The sequence below is a fragment of the Moschus berezovskii genome, chromosome X (genome assembly GCF_049115385.1).
Source record: "Moschus berezovskii isolate FMDL1 chromosome X, NW_MosBer_1.0, whole genome shotgun sequence".
NCBI lineage: Eukaryota > Metazoa > Chordata > Mammalia > Artiodactyla > Moschidae > Moschus > Moschus berezovskii.
Window position 1 is genome coordinate 144,552,009 of NC_142488.1, and position 14,508 is coordinate 144,566,516.

The window sequence follows — 14,508 nt, forward strand, 5'->3', positions numbered from 1 at the left end:
GAAAGAGACACATGTACTCCAATGTTCATCGCAGCACTGTTCATAATAGCCAGGACACGGAAGCAACCTAGATGTCCATCTGCAGATGAATGGATAAGAAAGTTGTGCTACATATACACAATGGAGTATTACTCAGCCATTAAAAAGAATACATTTGAATCAGTTCTAAAGAGGTGGATGAAACTGGAGTCTATTATACAGAGTAAAGTAAGCCAGAAAGAAAAACACCAATACAGTATACTAATGTATATATATGGAAAGATGATAACGATAACCCTGTATACGAGACAGCAAAAGAGACACAGATGTATAGAACAGTCTTTTGGACTCTGTGGGAGAGGGAGAGGGTGGGATGATTTTGGAGAATAGCACTGAAACATGTATATTATCATATGTGAAATGAATCACCAGTTCAGGTTCGATGCATGACATAGGATGCTCGGGGCTAGTGCACTGGGATGACCCAGAGGGATGGGATGTGGAGGGAGGTGGGAGGGGAGTTCAAGATGGGGAATACATGTACACCTGGGGCGGATTCATGTCAATGTATGGCAAAATCAATACCATATGTAAAGTAATTAGCCTCCAATTAAAATAAATAAATTTTTTAAAAAGTAAAAGGAAAAAAAATAAAGTGCTTTTCAAGGACTAAAAAAAAATTAATAAATATACATATATGTGTGTGTGTATGTGTGTATATATATATATACATATATATCACTGTTGAAAGTGATGGGATTGGATGAGACTACCTAGGGAGTGAATATAAATGTAGAGGTCACCTAACTGAACCCTAGTAAAATGGAGCAGGACCCTGCAAAGGCCCTGAGCAGAGAAGCCTTTCTGTACCTAGTTTTCTTGACTGTAGGGAATAGATTCCAGCCTCCATGACCTTCCCTGAGTTCCAAAGGACAGATTCAAACCTTGATAATCAAGGGAGGAACAGCCAAAAAACCCTCTGAGGCAAAATCAAAGGGAGTGCAGTCCCTAAAGACACCCAAATCTTGTCAGCAACCCCACTCTTGAACCATTGCTATGAAACCCCTCACCAAATCCTCCCAGTTGGGGATGCATTTCAGGGCAGGAGTACACTGTGGCCCCCTTTGCCTGGCAAAGCAATAAAGCTATTATTTTCTACTTCACCCAAAGCTCTGTCTCTAAGATTTTATTCACACCAGTGCACAGAGGCCAAGCTTTCATCATCACTGGGACACCCACAGCATTTAGAAGTCGAGAAGATGATGAGGAATAGAAAAGGATTCTGAGAAGGAACAACCAGAGCCAAGGCTGGAGGAGAATCAGGGGAACAAACTCTTCCTGAAAGCCAAGTGAAGAAAGTCTACAAGGAGTGGAGAGCAATCGACCAGATCAACATATAGCAGACAGATCCAAAAAGGACTGAGAATTTTTCCTAGAATCTGGTTAACTGAGTGAGTGAGTGAAAGTCACTCAGTCGTGTCCAACTCTTTGCGACCCCATGGACTATACAGCCCATGGAATTCTCCAGGCCAGAATACTGGAGTGGGTAGCCTTTTCCTTCTCCAGGAGATCTTCCCGACCCAGGGATCAAACCCAGGAATCGACCCCAGGTCCCCCGCATTGCAGGCGGATTCTTTAACAGCTGAGCCAGAAGGGAAGGTTAACTGAAGGCGACTGCCAACTTTGGACAAGAACATTTGGGTGGTATGGTGAGAGAGAAAACCTGATTGGAGGTAGTTGAAGGGGAAATGGAAAAGCAGGGACTGAGGAGAGTATAGGGCTTTTTTTTTTTTTAATGGGAAGATAAATAGAGAAAAGAGCAATGTGAGGCGTTAGCTATTTTAAGATTTTTAAAAATTACAGCTTTTTTGTATGCTGATCAGATTAGATGAGAAGGAAAATTTAACCATATAGGAGACAGGGTAGATTTGCTGGATCTGCCATTGTACTAACAGATAGAGGAAAAGGAATCCAGTGCTAGGAGTATGGACAGTTGATCCTCAGCAACCAGAGTGAAGACAGAGTTCCTGGGCATAGATGTGAGTAAGTTGAAGAGATGCTAGTAGTATGTGCAGATTTTCTTCTGTTTTCTCTGTTTATCTCTGTTTTCCCAAGGAAGTAGGAAGCAAGGTCATCAGCAGAGAGTGTGGTAGGAGAGGAAATGCTAGACATTCCAGGAGAGCAAAATCAAACTGTTGTTCAGGAGAGATTGACATTCACTCTTGCCATCACCTGTTTGACCACTTCTGATTTGCCTTGATTCATGGACCTAACATTCCAGGTTCCTATGCAATATTGCTCTTTACAGCATTGGACCTTGCTTCTATCCCCAGTCACATCCACAACTGGGTATTGGTTTTGCTTTGGCTCCATCCCTTCATTCTTTCTGGAGTTATTTCTCCACTGATCTCCAGTAGCATATTGGGCACCTACCGACCTGGGGAGTTCCTCATTCAGTATCCTATCATTTTGCCTTTTCATACTGTTCATGGGGTTCTCAAGGCAAGATTACTGAAGTGGTTTGCCATTCCCTTCTCCAATGGACCACATTCTGTCAGACCTCTCCACCATGACCCGCCCATCTTGGGTGGCCCCACACGGCATGGCTTAGTTTCATTGAGTCAGACAAGGCTGTGGTCCGTGTGATGAGACTGACTAGTTTTCTGTGATTATGATTTCAGCGTGTCTGCCCTCTGATGCCTTGTCGCAATACCTACCATCTTACTTGGGTTTCTCTTACCTTGATTGTAGAGGATCTCTTAACAGCTGCTCCTTACGTTGGACGAGAGGTATCTCCTCAAGGAAGCCCCTCCTCTCCAACCTCTCCTCTCGGCCCTCCTGCATGCGCACAGCCGCCGCTCCTTGGACTGGGGAAGCTCCTCTTGGCCGCCGCCCCTGCAGTCGGAGGCGGGATAGCGCCTCTCAGCCGCCGCCCCTGCCGTCGGACGCGGGGTAGCGCCTCTCAGCCGCCGCCCCTGACTTCAGACGCGGGGTAGCGCCTCTCGGCCGCCGCCCCTGACGTCTGGCGGCTCCTGCACTGTAGCAGCCTGGCACTCTCCACCGCCACTCCTGACCTTGGGCGAGGGGTAGCTCCTCTTGGCCACTCTTCCGCGCGGTCTGTCAGAGCCGGGGCACTTCTGAGCTAGTGGAGGTGATGGAATTCCGGTTGAGCTATTTCAAATCCTGCGAGCTGATGCTGTGAAAGTGCTGCACTCAATATGCCAGCAAATTTGGAAAGCTCAGCAGTGGTCACAGGACTGGAAAAGGTCAGTTTTCATTCCACTCCCAAATAAAGGAAATGCCAAAGAATGCTTGAAATACCAAACAATTGCACTCATCTCACTTGCTAGTAAAGTCATGCTCAAAATTCTCCAAGCCAGGCTTCAGCAATACGTGAACCGTGAACTTCCAGATGTTCAAGCTGGTTTTAGAAAAGGCAGAGGAACCAGAGATCAAACAGCCAACATCTTCTGGGTCATGGAAAAAGCAAGAGAGTTCCAGAAAAACATCTATTTCTGCTTTATTGACTATGCCAAAGCCTTTCTGTGTGGATCACAATAGACTGGAAAATTCTGAAAGACATGGGAATCCCAGACCACCTGACCTGCCTCTTGAGAAACCTGTATGCAGGTCAGGAAGCAACAGTTACAACTGGACATGGAAAAACAGACTGGTTCCAAATAGGAAATGGACTACGTCAAGGTTGTATATTGTCACCCTGCTTATTTGAATTATATGCAGAGTACATCATGAGGAATGCTGGGCTGGAAGAAGCACAAGCTGGAATCAAGATTGCTGGGAGAAATATCAATAACCTCAGATATGCAGATGACACCAGCCTTATGGCAGAAAGTGAAGAAGAACTAAAGAGCCTCTTGATGAAAGAGGAGAGTGAAAAAGTTGGCTTAAAGCTCAACATTCAGAAAACAAAGTTCATGGGTATCTGGTCCCATCACTTCATGGGAAATAGATGGGGAAACAGTTGAAACAGTGTCAGACTTTATTCTTTTGGGCTCCAAAATCACTGCAGATGCTGATTGCAGCCAGGAAATTAAAAGACGCTTACTTCTTGGAAGGAAAGTTATGACCAATTTAGATAGCATATTAAAAAGCAGAGACATTACTTTGCCAACCAAGGTCCGTCTAGTCAAGGCTATGGTTTTTCCAGTGGTCATGTATGGATGTGAGAGTTGGACTGTGAAGAAAGCTGATCACCAAAGAATTGATGCTTTTGAACTGTGGTGTTGGAGAATACTCTTGAGAGTCCCTTGGACTGCAAGGAGATCCAACCAGTCCATTCTAAAGGAGATCAATCCTGGATGTTCATTGGAAGGATTGATGCTAAAGCTGAAACTCCAATACTTTGGCCACCTCATGCGAAGAGTTGACTCACTGGAAAAGACTCTGATGCTGGGAGGGATTGGGGGTGGGAGGAGAAGGGGACGACAGAGAATGAGATGGCTGGATGGCATCACCGACTCGATGGATATGAGTTTGAGTGAGCTCCGGGAGTTGGTGATGGACACGGAGGCCTGGCATGCTGTGGTTCATGGGGTCGCAAAGAGTCGGACATGACTGAGCGACTGAACTGAGTGATGAGTGAAAGGACCAGGGTAATGGGAGAGTACATTTGCTTAAAACATTTCTTATACATAGAACTTCTGTATATAACAAAGGGTAAAAACTATTTTAATTTTGTTAAATATTGAAAGATTCCCCTCTGAGGTTTAGTTCACATTCCCACATGTAACAAGTCCGCTTCCCCAAGCTTTTGCCAACAGAGTAAGCTATCAAACATTTTCACCCTTCCTAATCTGATAGTTGAAAATGTTATTGGTGTGATTTTAATTTGCATTTTTCTTATTTAAATGAACTTGAATATATTTTCTTCTGATTAATGATGAAAGACCACAGATAGAACTGTGTCCTCCCAGGGAGCTGTGACTTTGTAAATTTTTGTCCTAGGTTTTCACTCTTTCAATCAACATTGATTGAGTGTCTAGTATGGATCATGCATTGTTCTGTTAATTAAGGGATACAGCAATGAAGAAAAATAAAACAAAATAATGTCAGAGCCTGAACTGGGCACTATAGCACAGAATCACAGAAACTCCAGGGAAGGAGATGTCTCAAATAATAACCTATAGTCCAAGATCACAAAACAAGGATCCAGATTAGAACTCAGTTCAGCTCAGTCATGTCCTACTCTTTGCAATCCCATGAACCTCAGCACACTAGGCCCCCCTGTTCATCACCAACTCCTGGAGTTCACCCAAACTCATGTCCATTGAGTCAGTGAAGCCATCCAACCATCTCATCCTCTGTCGTCCCCTTCTCCTACTGCCCTCAATCTTTCCCAGCATCAGATTAGTACCCAGACAGAGATAAATCTTTCTTTTATGTACTATGGAGAGAGCCAAAAGGATTTTTAAGCTGATTAGTAAGCAACATAAATCAGTTCAGCCTTAGGAGGATGAATCAACCCATATATCTCTTAAGGATGGAGAAGAAACAGTAGCTGGTTCATAGTAAATGCTTAATACATATGAAAGGAGAAAAAGAAGAGAAAGGACCATCCAACAAGGAAAAGTCATCCCAGATACAATAGTATCCCTCTTTTCATAGAATTCTAAATCAAATGGTCTTGTAAATCTCTGGGAGAGAAATAGAGTACAGAGGAAACAGCTGCTGGAAGCTGTTCTTAGCCACTCTCCCAGGTCCTCTGGACTCTGTAATTTTCCAGGCTTGTATGCAATGGCAAATCTAGAGCAAAGCTGGAGGTGTAATGCCTGTTTAAAGATAGATTTTCAGTCTTAAATAAACTCCTCTTGGCAATGCTCTCAGCTATTGCCCCTGGGGACTAGTACAAATTTCCATTCAAGTGTCAAATGACCAAATATGCTGAACTATTTAACTCAAATTTGCCTGAACCAAGTTCCTCAGTGACAATCTAACATGCAAACCAAAAGAGTAATGCTATTTGAAAGGTTTTGTTGCTTACTCCCGCCTCCAGCAGTGCCCATGTGCGCACAATTGCAGTCAACCAGGTAAATTAGCTGACTGTCTGATCCAAATAGGAAGTATCCAGAGGGCTCAAAAAATAAAAAATAGTGGTGTAGGAGGTTCCTAACCTTTCCTGTTTCCCACGCACACACAGCAAATGGACAGCTATACATGGAGCAATTCCCTCTGAAAGAAATCCAGAAAGTAGCTGAGTGATTCCTACACATCAGGCAAATGAGAAAATATCCATATCAAAACAGGTAGGAAAATCTGAGACCCATTTCCAGTGCCATACAATTGGGAGGATAGCCCCAAACCCCAGCTTCTCTCTGAGAAACAAAGGTTTGGACCACAATCTAGTGTCCCAACTTTTACAGCTCTAGTTCAAGGGATGAACCCCAAAACATCTACCTCTGAAAGCCAGCAATACTTGCATCCATAAGACCTACAAGACTATAGCAAACAAAGAAGTATTCTTGACCAGCAAAGCACACAAACAATGGCTGTGGCTATTCCATCAGGGCCCAGCAGAAAGAGCAGACAAAAATGCCCATCCCCTGGTCTTTCCCTGAAAGGGGTCTAAATGCAGACTTCACAAGCTTCTGTCTGAGGGTCTGGCTTCTAATCTGAGCATGCATCTAGAGACTGGCTGCCATCCTCCCCAGAGTCCAGGGAAGCCAGTGGGAACTTCCCCCACCTCCTCCTTCTGGCCGTTTCAAATGATAAAGCCAAATGACCAGTATCTCCCTGGAAAGTGCTTATACACACATCTGACACCCCACCTTTTGCAGCTGCTGCCTAATGGAGGGGACCACAAATCACCTAGCTCTGATAGCCAACAGGGCTGGCATTCACAAGTCTAACAGGATTACACTAAAGAAGCAGTTTTTACATAGGTGGAGGAAGACCCCCTTCATGGCTCTCCCTCCAGTGCTCAGCACAGAGGAAAAAGCAAAAACTCCCATCTCCCAGTTTCTTCCTGGAAGGGTCTTAACTATATACTTTCCCAACTACCACCTAAGGGCCCAGCTTCTAACCAGCCTGCAACTAGGGGCTGACTGCACTCCTCCCCTCTGGGACACTGATGGGTCTTGGCACACCTTCAACTACTAGGAGCCACGAAGGACAAAGAAGGTGGTTGGACAATCATAAGGGTTTGAGCGGCAACCAGGAGCTCAGGCTAACAGACTGACAAGTTGCATCTTCTATACAAGACCACGCTGTCAAGACTGGGAGAGGTGTCTGTTTTATCTGATGTACAGAAACCAACACAGAGAGTCGAGGAAAATGAAGAAATAGAGGACTGTGTTCCAAACAAAATAACAAGATAAATCTACAGAAACAGATTTTTTTTTTTTTTAGGAACAGATCTTAATGAAATGGAGATAAATGATTTACCTGATAGAATTCAAGATAATGGTCTTAAAGATGCTCACTGGGGTGTGGAGATCAATTCATGAACAATCTATGGAATAGGAGAATATTTGCAAGCCACATATCTAAGTGGTTAATATCAAATATATACAAGGAACTCATATAACTCAATAGCAAAAAAAACACAAAATCACCCAATTCATAAATGGACAATGGACCTATATGGACATTTTCCCAAAGAAGATATACAAATGGCCAACAGGTACTTGAAAAGTCCATGTTAAACATCACTGCTGCTGCTGCGGCTGCTAAGTCGCTTCAGTCGTGTCCAACTCTGTGCGACCCCATAGATGGCAGCGCACCAGGCTTCCCCGTCTCTGGGATTCTCCAGGCAAGAACACTGGAGTGGGTTGCCATTTCCTTCTCCAATGCATGAAAGTGAAAGTGAAGTCACTCAGTCGTGTCTGACTCTTTGTGACCCCATAGACTACAGCCCACCAGGCACCTCTGTCCATGGGATTTTCCAGGCAAGAGTACTGAAGTGGGGTGCCATTGCCTTCTCCAAACATCACTAATCATCCATTAATGTAATGAAACCCACAATGAGCTATTGCTTCACATCTGTTAAGATGTATATTATCAAAAATACAAGAGATTACAAGTATTGGTGGTGATGAGGAGTTGATGAGGATGTGGAGAAAAGGAAACCCTTGTGCACTGTTGGTGGGGATATAAATTGGTATAGTCACTATGCAAAACTGTATGGAGGGTCCTCAAAAAATTAAAAATAGAACTACAATATGAACCAGCAATCCCACTTCTGGGTATATATCCAAAGGAAACAAAACAATTATCTTGAAGAGATATATGTGTTCCCATATTCATAGCAGCATTATTTATAATAGCCAAGGTATGAAAATAACCTAAGTATGTGCCAGTAGATGAATGGGTAAAGAACAGGTGGTATCTATGTACACTGAAATATTATTCTGCCTTTAAAAAGAAGGAGATCTGCTATTTGCAATAACACGGATCAACCTGGAGGGCATTATGCTAAATTAAATAAAATAGACAAAAAAAGACAAATATTTCAAGGTATCACTTATATACTGAATCAAAGAAAGAAAGAAAAAGAATCAAACTAATAGAAATAGTAAGTAGAAAACTGGTTGAATGGTTACCAGGGCAAGGGCTGGGAGGTACAATAGAGGTTGGTAAAAAGGTATAAACTTTCATTTATAAGATGAATAAGGTCTGAGGATCTAATTAGTGTATAACATGGTGACTATAGTTGACAACAGTGTATTGTATAATTGAAATTTGCTAAGAATAGAACTTACATGACCTCACAAAATGAAAAATAAGTAAATCTTTGAGGTGACTGATATGTTAATTAATTCAGGGAGGGATATTCTTTCACAATACACACATTCATCATGTTGTACACTTTAAATATCTTACTATTTTTTTGGTAATTGTACCTCAATAAATCTGAAAAAATAGAGGCATCCATTAAATTTAATCATACAACTCTTAGCCAGTAACCTCTGGTTGTGTCTCTAGAGCTAGTAGTATAATTTGGGAAAGCACTTTGCCAGGCAATGGTATTGCCAAGCTTGTTCTTCACCCTGCATCCACCATGGAGTTCTGTTGCAGCAAGTTACCACCAATTCGTAATTCACTATAGTTGTCCTGAATTTTGAATATCTTTAGTTTCAGCAAACCTCCTTCCAGTTCTCATAAAATCCAACTATGTAGTTATTTTAGGTGTCTCCACTGAGGTTCCTGCCCATTTCTTCACAAATCGACAACCTCATCCCTCCAGCATATGAAGTAGCCTGAGCAAGTCTCTGTTCTTATAAGAACATGAGCATGTGACAAAGTCCTTGCTCTGCCATTTATGGGCTATTTGGCATCTGCTTATTACTTCATCACTAAGTGTACCTAGCAACCTGAGCAACCTTTAAATGATTGTGAAGAAAAAGGAAATTACCATTTATTAAGTGTCTGCTATGTACCAGGCACCGTTAGAAGTTTTTAAAAGTTAGCTCATTTCAGTAAGGATTATGACCATAATGCAAAATACTTTGTCAACAGTAAACACTGTAAAAATGTAAGAAATTATTTTTGTGGAGTATTAATGCTGAAAGGAAGTGTCCTTTACAATAAGAAAGAAAGTATTCCCATAGCGCCTCATACTTCTCTGAAGGTCCTTAATGCTAACAAAAGGCAAATGGTGATATTGTATGTGTTGGCATTCCTGCGTCAGATGGCTAGCATCAGAGGACAGAAACTAGGCATTATTTCTCTTTTTATGTCCATAGCCAAACACAATGAGCACAATGCTTTACTCAAAATAGGTGCCTACCAAATGTGTGTTAGAGAATCCAAAGACAAATTAGGGTGAGAGAATTAGGCACTAATGGACAAGGCTGATAATTGTGATGACTGACTGATAAAGATGATAAAGGTGACGGAAGTGTCATAGCTGAAAAAAATCTTATCCTTACCATGGTGTAGAGCCCTACAGTATCTGGCTCCAGGTGATTCCTTTGACTTCAGTTCAATTCAGTCGCTCAGTCATGTCCGAATCTTTGAGACCCCATGAATCACAGCACTCCAGGCCTCCCTGTCCATCACCAACTCCCAGAGTTCACTCAAACTCATGTCCATAGAGTCAGTGATGCCATCCAGCCATCTCATTCTCTGTTGTCCCCTTCTCCTCCCGCCCCCAACCTTTCCCAGCATCAGATTCTTTTCCAGTGAGTCAACTCGTTGCATGAGGTGGCCAAAGTATTGGAGTTTCAGCTTTAGCATCAGTCCTTCCAATGAACACCCAGGACTGATCTCCTTTAGAATGGACTGGTTGGATCTCCTTGCAGTCCACGGGACTCTCAAGACTCTTCTCCAACACCACAGTTCAAAAGCATCAATTCTTCAGCAATCAGCTTTCTTCACAGTCCAACTCTCACACCCATACATGACCACTGGAAAAACCATAGCCCTGACTAGGTGGACCTTTGTTGGCAAAGTAATGTCTCTGTTTTTTAATATGCTATCTAAGTTGGTCATAACTTTCCTTCCAAGGAGTAAGTGTCTTTTAATTTCATGGCTGCAATCACCATCTGCAGTGATTACACTCCAAATATATTCTCCTCACTATATTTCACATATATCAAACAATTTCTACATCTGGGCCTTTGCCTTTGCTCTTCCCTCCACCTGGATCACTGTTTCTCTAGAAATCTTCATGGCTTATTCTCACTTCATTCAGATTTTGTCCAAATGACACCTCAGAGAAAACTTTCCGGATACCCTTTCTAAAACTGAATGCTTTGTATCTCTCTAGCGCATTACCCTGCTGTATTTTTTCTTCATCGCACTCCCCAATTTCCAACATTATAATTCTAGTAGTTTGTCTACCTCTCCCACTAATCTATAAGCTTCAATTAGGGCAGAGATGTCTTATTAATACACTGTGGCAACTCCAGCACCTGGAACAAAGAAGAAAACCTCTTAACGAAATACAGTTCTTTTCTATCTCTAGTAGACCAGCTATGCTCAAAGAACCTGCCAGCATGAATTCTAATTGTGATCAATAGGATTGGAATGACATGTCAGAAAACCTGACACACTGAAGAAAGTCACAGAAATAGAGCTTTTTCCTAAAAGGGCAGGGGAGGTATGCAGGGAGGGGTGCCTTCTGTAAAATATGAATATGACTTTCTGATTATATATATATGCTGCCCAGGAAGCACTAGGTATTCTGCATTTTTAAAAATCAAGAGCCTGTAACATCCTTGCAATAATTTTAAGCTCGTATAGATTTTATAAACAGCCATGAGGCTACTAGCTTAAATCAAAATCTTTCTAGATCAGTCTGTGGGAACTTGGCAAAGCCCTTTGTTGATTGTGAGCTTGGGCCTTAATGAGTTCATCACTTAATTTTCAAGTAATAGAAAGTATAACCAATCCAACAAGTAGATATCTCACATAATTGCTGAGATTCTTCTTTGCCCCATCTTCTACTTTTAATGTTAGAACTATGACATATATAATGGTGTTCCAGTTTCCAGTAAGTGCACCAACTGTACTATTCTTCTGCAGTCTTTTATCCTACTGACCTCCTTGTTTTATCTATATTTCACTCCAGGCACCTATCACCTTAAGCCAACATTACTATGAACAACAACATCTGCCCGTAATGAATATAACCACAAACATGAGAAGACAACTGCTCTACTGTTGAGTGTTTATAATTCTTACAGTAGATGTCATGGTTACTGTTGAGATAAGTAATTGCTATACTGTGGGCGTTTAACTGGAGGACTTTTTGAAGATACTTCTATTGTTTATAAGCTTGAGTCTCCAGGAAGCAGATCATGAAAAGGAGTTTGGAAATGCAAGAGGTTTACTGGAGAGTAATATGTATGGAAGATGAAAAAATAATGAAGCAGGATAAGCAGGAAGAGCCCTCCAGTTGTGATGCAGATCTGCCCTATGTGAAGGGAAAGTAGAACGGAAGCAAGAAGAGTTTCAAGAAGTTTCGCAAGAAAGTCAAAGTAGAGATCTGAGAAAATCTTGGCAAACCCACTGGGGAGATCTGGGGCAAAGATATCCCATTAGAAGTAACCCCCATTGGATAGAAAGGACCAGGCACTAGTAAGTACACCATTCTCAGTCATTGGCTGGATGCCACCTGGGAAGCCCACGGTTTCCCCTCAGACACTGAGGCAGACACTGAAGGTGACGAGGAAAAGTTAAAATTTTACATAACCTCCTGCTCCTTCTGCCTCTGTAACTCACCTTGCCCCTTGCAAAGTCTGCATCCCATAGTTCATGTAGTCTCAGAAAGCAGGAACTTACAAGACTAGGGACTGGAGCTTATCTCACTCACCTTTGTCCTGCTCTTTGCAATTGTCCAGCCCCTGCAAACCTGCTTAATCATGCCTGTCCGTGTAAGGGTCAGGTATCCCCCTCCCCATGTTGATCACTGTTCTCACGTGCACATGAAACCCCTTAGTTTAAACCAGCCTATTAGCAGCTAGTGTTACCCACTATAGTCTGTCTATAAAAACTCTGTAATCCCTTTGTTCTGGGCTCAGAGCTTGGAGTGTTAACTCCTCTGGGCTCAACAGCATAATAAACATGAGTTCTCCAACTCTCCGAGTGTGTTGCTTGGTTTCTTGATTACTGATTTCTGCAACAAAGGTACTGCACCTAGAGAGGGCCAGCTCACTTCACAACTTGCAGAGGAACAACAAGTTATTTTTTGAAAGGAGATCCTAGCAGTGTACCTCCAAGGCTGCCATACCTGGAGATCAAATTGCACCTGGAAGTTACAGCCATCCATTGTTTCAATCCTCTGTGAATGAAGCAGTTCCCCCAAATTAGAAACCAAAGCTGAATGGGAGAGTCCTAGGTAGGTGATAGTGTCAGATTCTGGACTTTTGCACGTGTTTCGAAAGAGAACACATTGACCAATATCTGAGAAGTGGAAAATGAGATGACTCTGACCACATGACAATTAATTAGGAGGGTAGAGGCCACGCAAAGGAACTATGAAGACACAGCTGCCTTTTGAGGCTTGATGTTAGTTACTTTGGGCCAGAAATTCGGGTTCAAAAACCTGGTGCCATTGGTATTTTTTAATTGAGATTTTATTGATAAATTGTATTTTTAGGAAAAAACACACAGTTCTCATGTACAATTTAGCCTGTTTCTTCCAATGGCAACATTTTGCAAAAAATGTAGTGTAATATCAGTTCAGTCGCTCAGCTGTGTCCAACTCTTTGTGACCCCATGGACTGCAGCACACCAGGCCTCCCTGTCCATTACCAACTCCCGGAGATTACTCAAACTCATGTCCATTTAGTCAGTGATGACATCCAGCCATCTCATCCTCAGTTGTCACCTTCTCCTCCTGCCTTCAATCTTTTCCAGCATCAGGATCTTTTCAAATGAGTCAGTTCTTCGCAACAGGTGGCCAAAGTATTGGAGTTTCAGCATCAGTCCTTCAAATGAATATTCAAGACTGATTTCCTTTAGGATTGACTGGTTGGATCTCCTCACAGTCCAAGAGACTCTCAAGAGTCTTCTCCAACACCACAGTTCAAAAGCATCAATTCCTCGGTGCTCAGCTTTCTTTATAGTCCAACTCTCACATCCATACATGACTACTGGAAAAACCATAGCTTTTACTAGACAGATTTTTGTTGGCAAACGAATGTCTCTGCTTTTTAATATGCTGTCTAGGTTGATCATAACTTTTCTTCCAAGGAGCAAGGAGCAAGCATCCATGGTATCACAACCAGGATACTGACGTTGATTCAATCCACTAATCTCATTCAGATTTCTTGTTTTATCTGCACTTAACTGTGCACACACCATGATAGTCAAGAAACTGAATAGTTCCTCATATTGCCCTTTTAAAACCTCATCTACTTCCTTCCCACCTTCCTATCCCCATCCCTGGCCCTTAGCAACCACTAATCTGTTCTTTCTCTCAAATTTTATTTCAAAAAATTTATATACATAGAATCATCCACCATGTAACCATTTGAAGTTCTCCCTTTTCACTCAGCATGGTGCCTTGAAATTCATCCAAGCAGTTGCATGTATCAATTCCTTTTCATTGCTGAATTTATTTCATGGTATGAATGTGTCACAGAATGTTTAACCATTTACCAGTTGAAGGACACATGGGTTTTTTCCCAGTATTTGGCTATAAACATTCTTGCACACATTTTTGTGTGAGTGTAAGTTTTTACTGCTTTGGGATAAGTACCCAGAGATGCAATTGCTGAGTCATATTGTAGTTGCATGTTTAATTTCTTTTAAGAAATTGCCAAAATATTTTCTGGAATAACTGGTACCACTTTACATTCTATCAGCAATGTACAAGTGATTCAGCTTTTCTGCATCCTCTCCAGCATTTGGTGTTGTCACAATTTTTCATTTTAGACATATTGTATATAGTGATAGGTCTCACTGTGGTTTTAATTTGCACTTCCCCAATGGCAAGCCACTCCAGTACTCTTGCCTAGAAAATCCCATGGACAGAGGAGCCTAGTGGGCTACAGTCCATGGGGTCGCTACTAGTCAGACAAGACTGAACGACTTCACTTTTCACTTTCACACATTGGAGAAGGA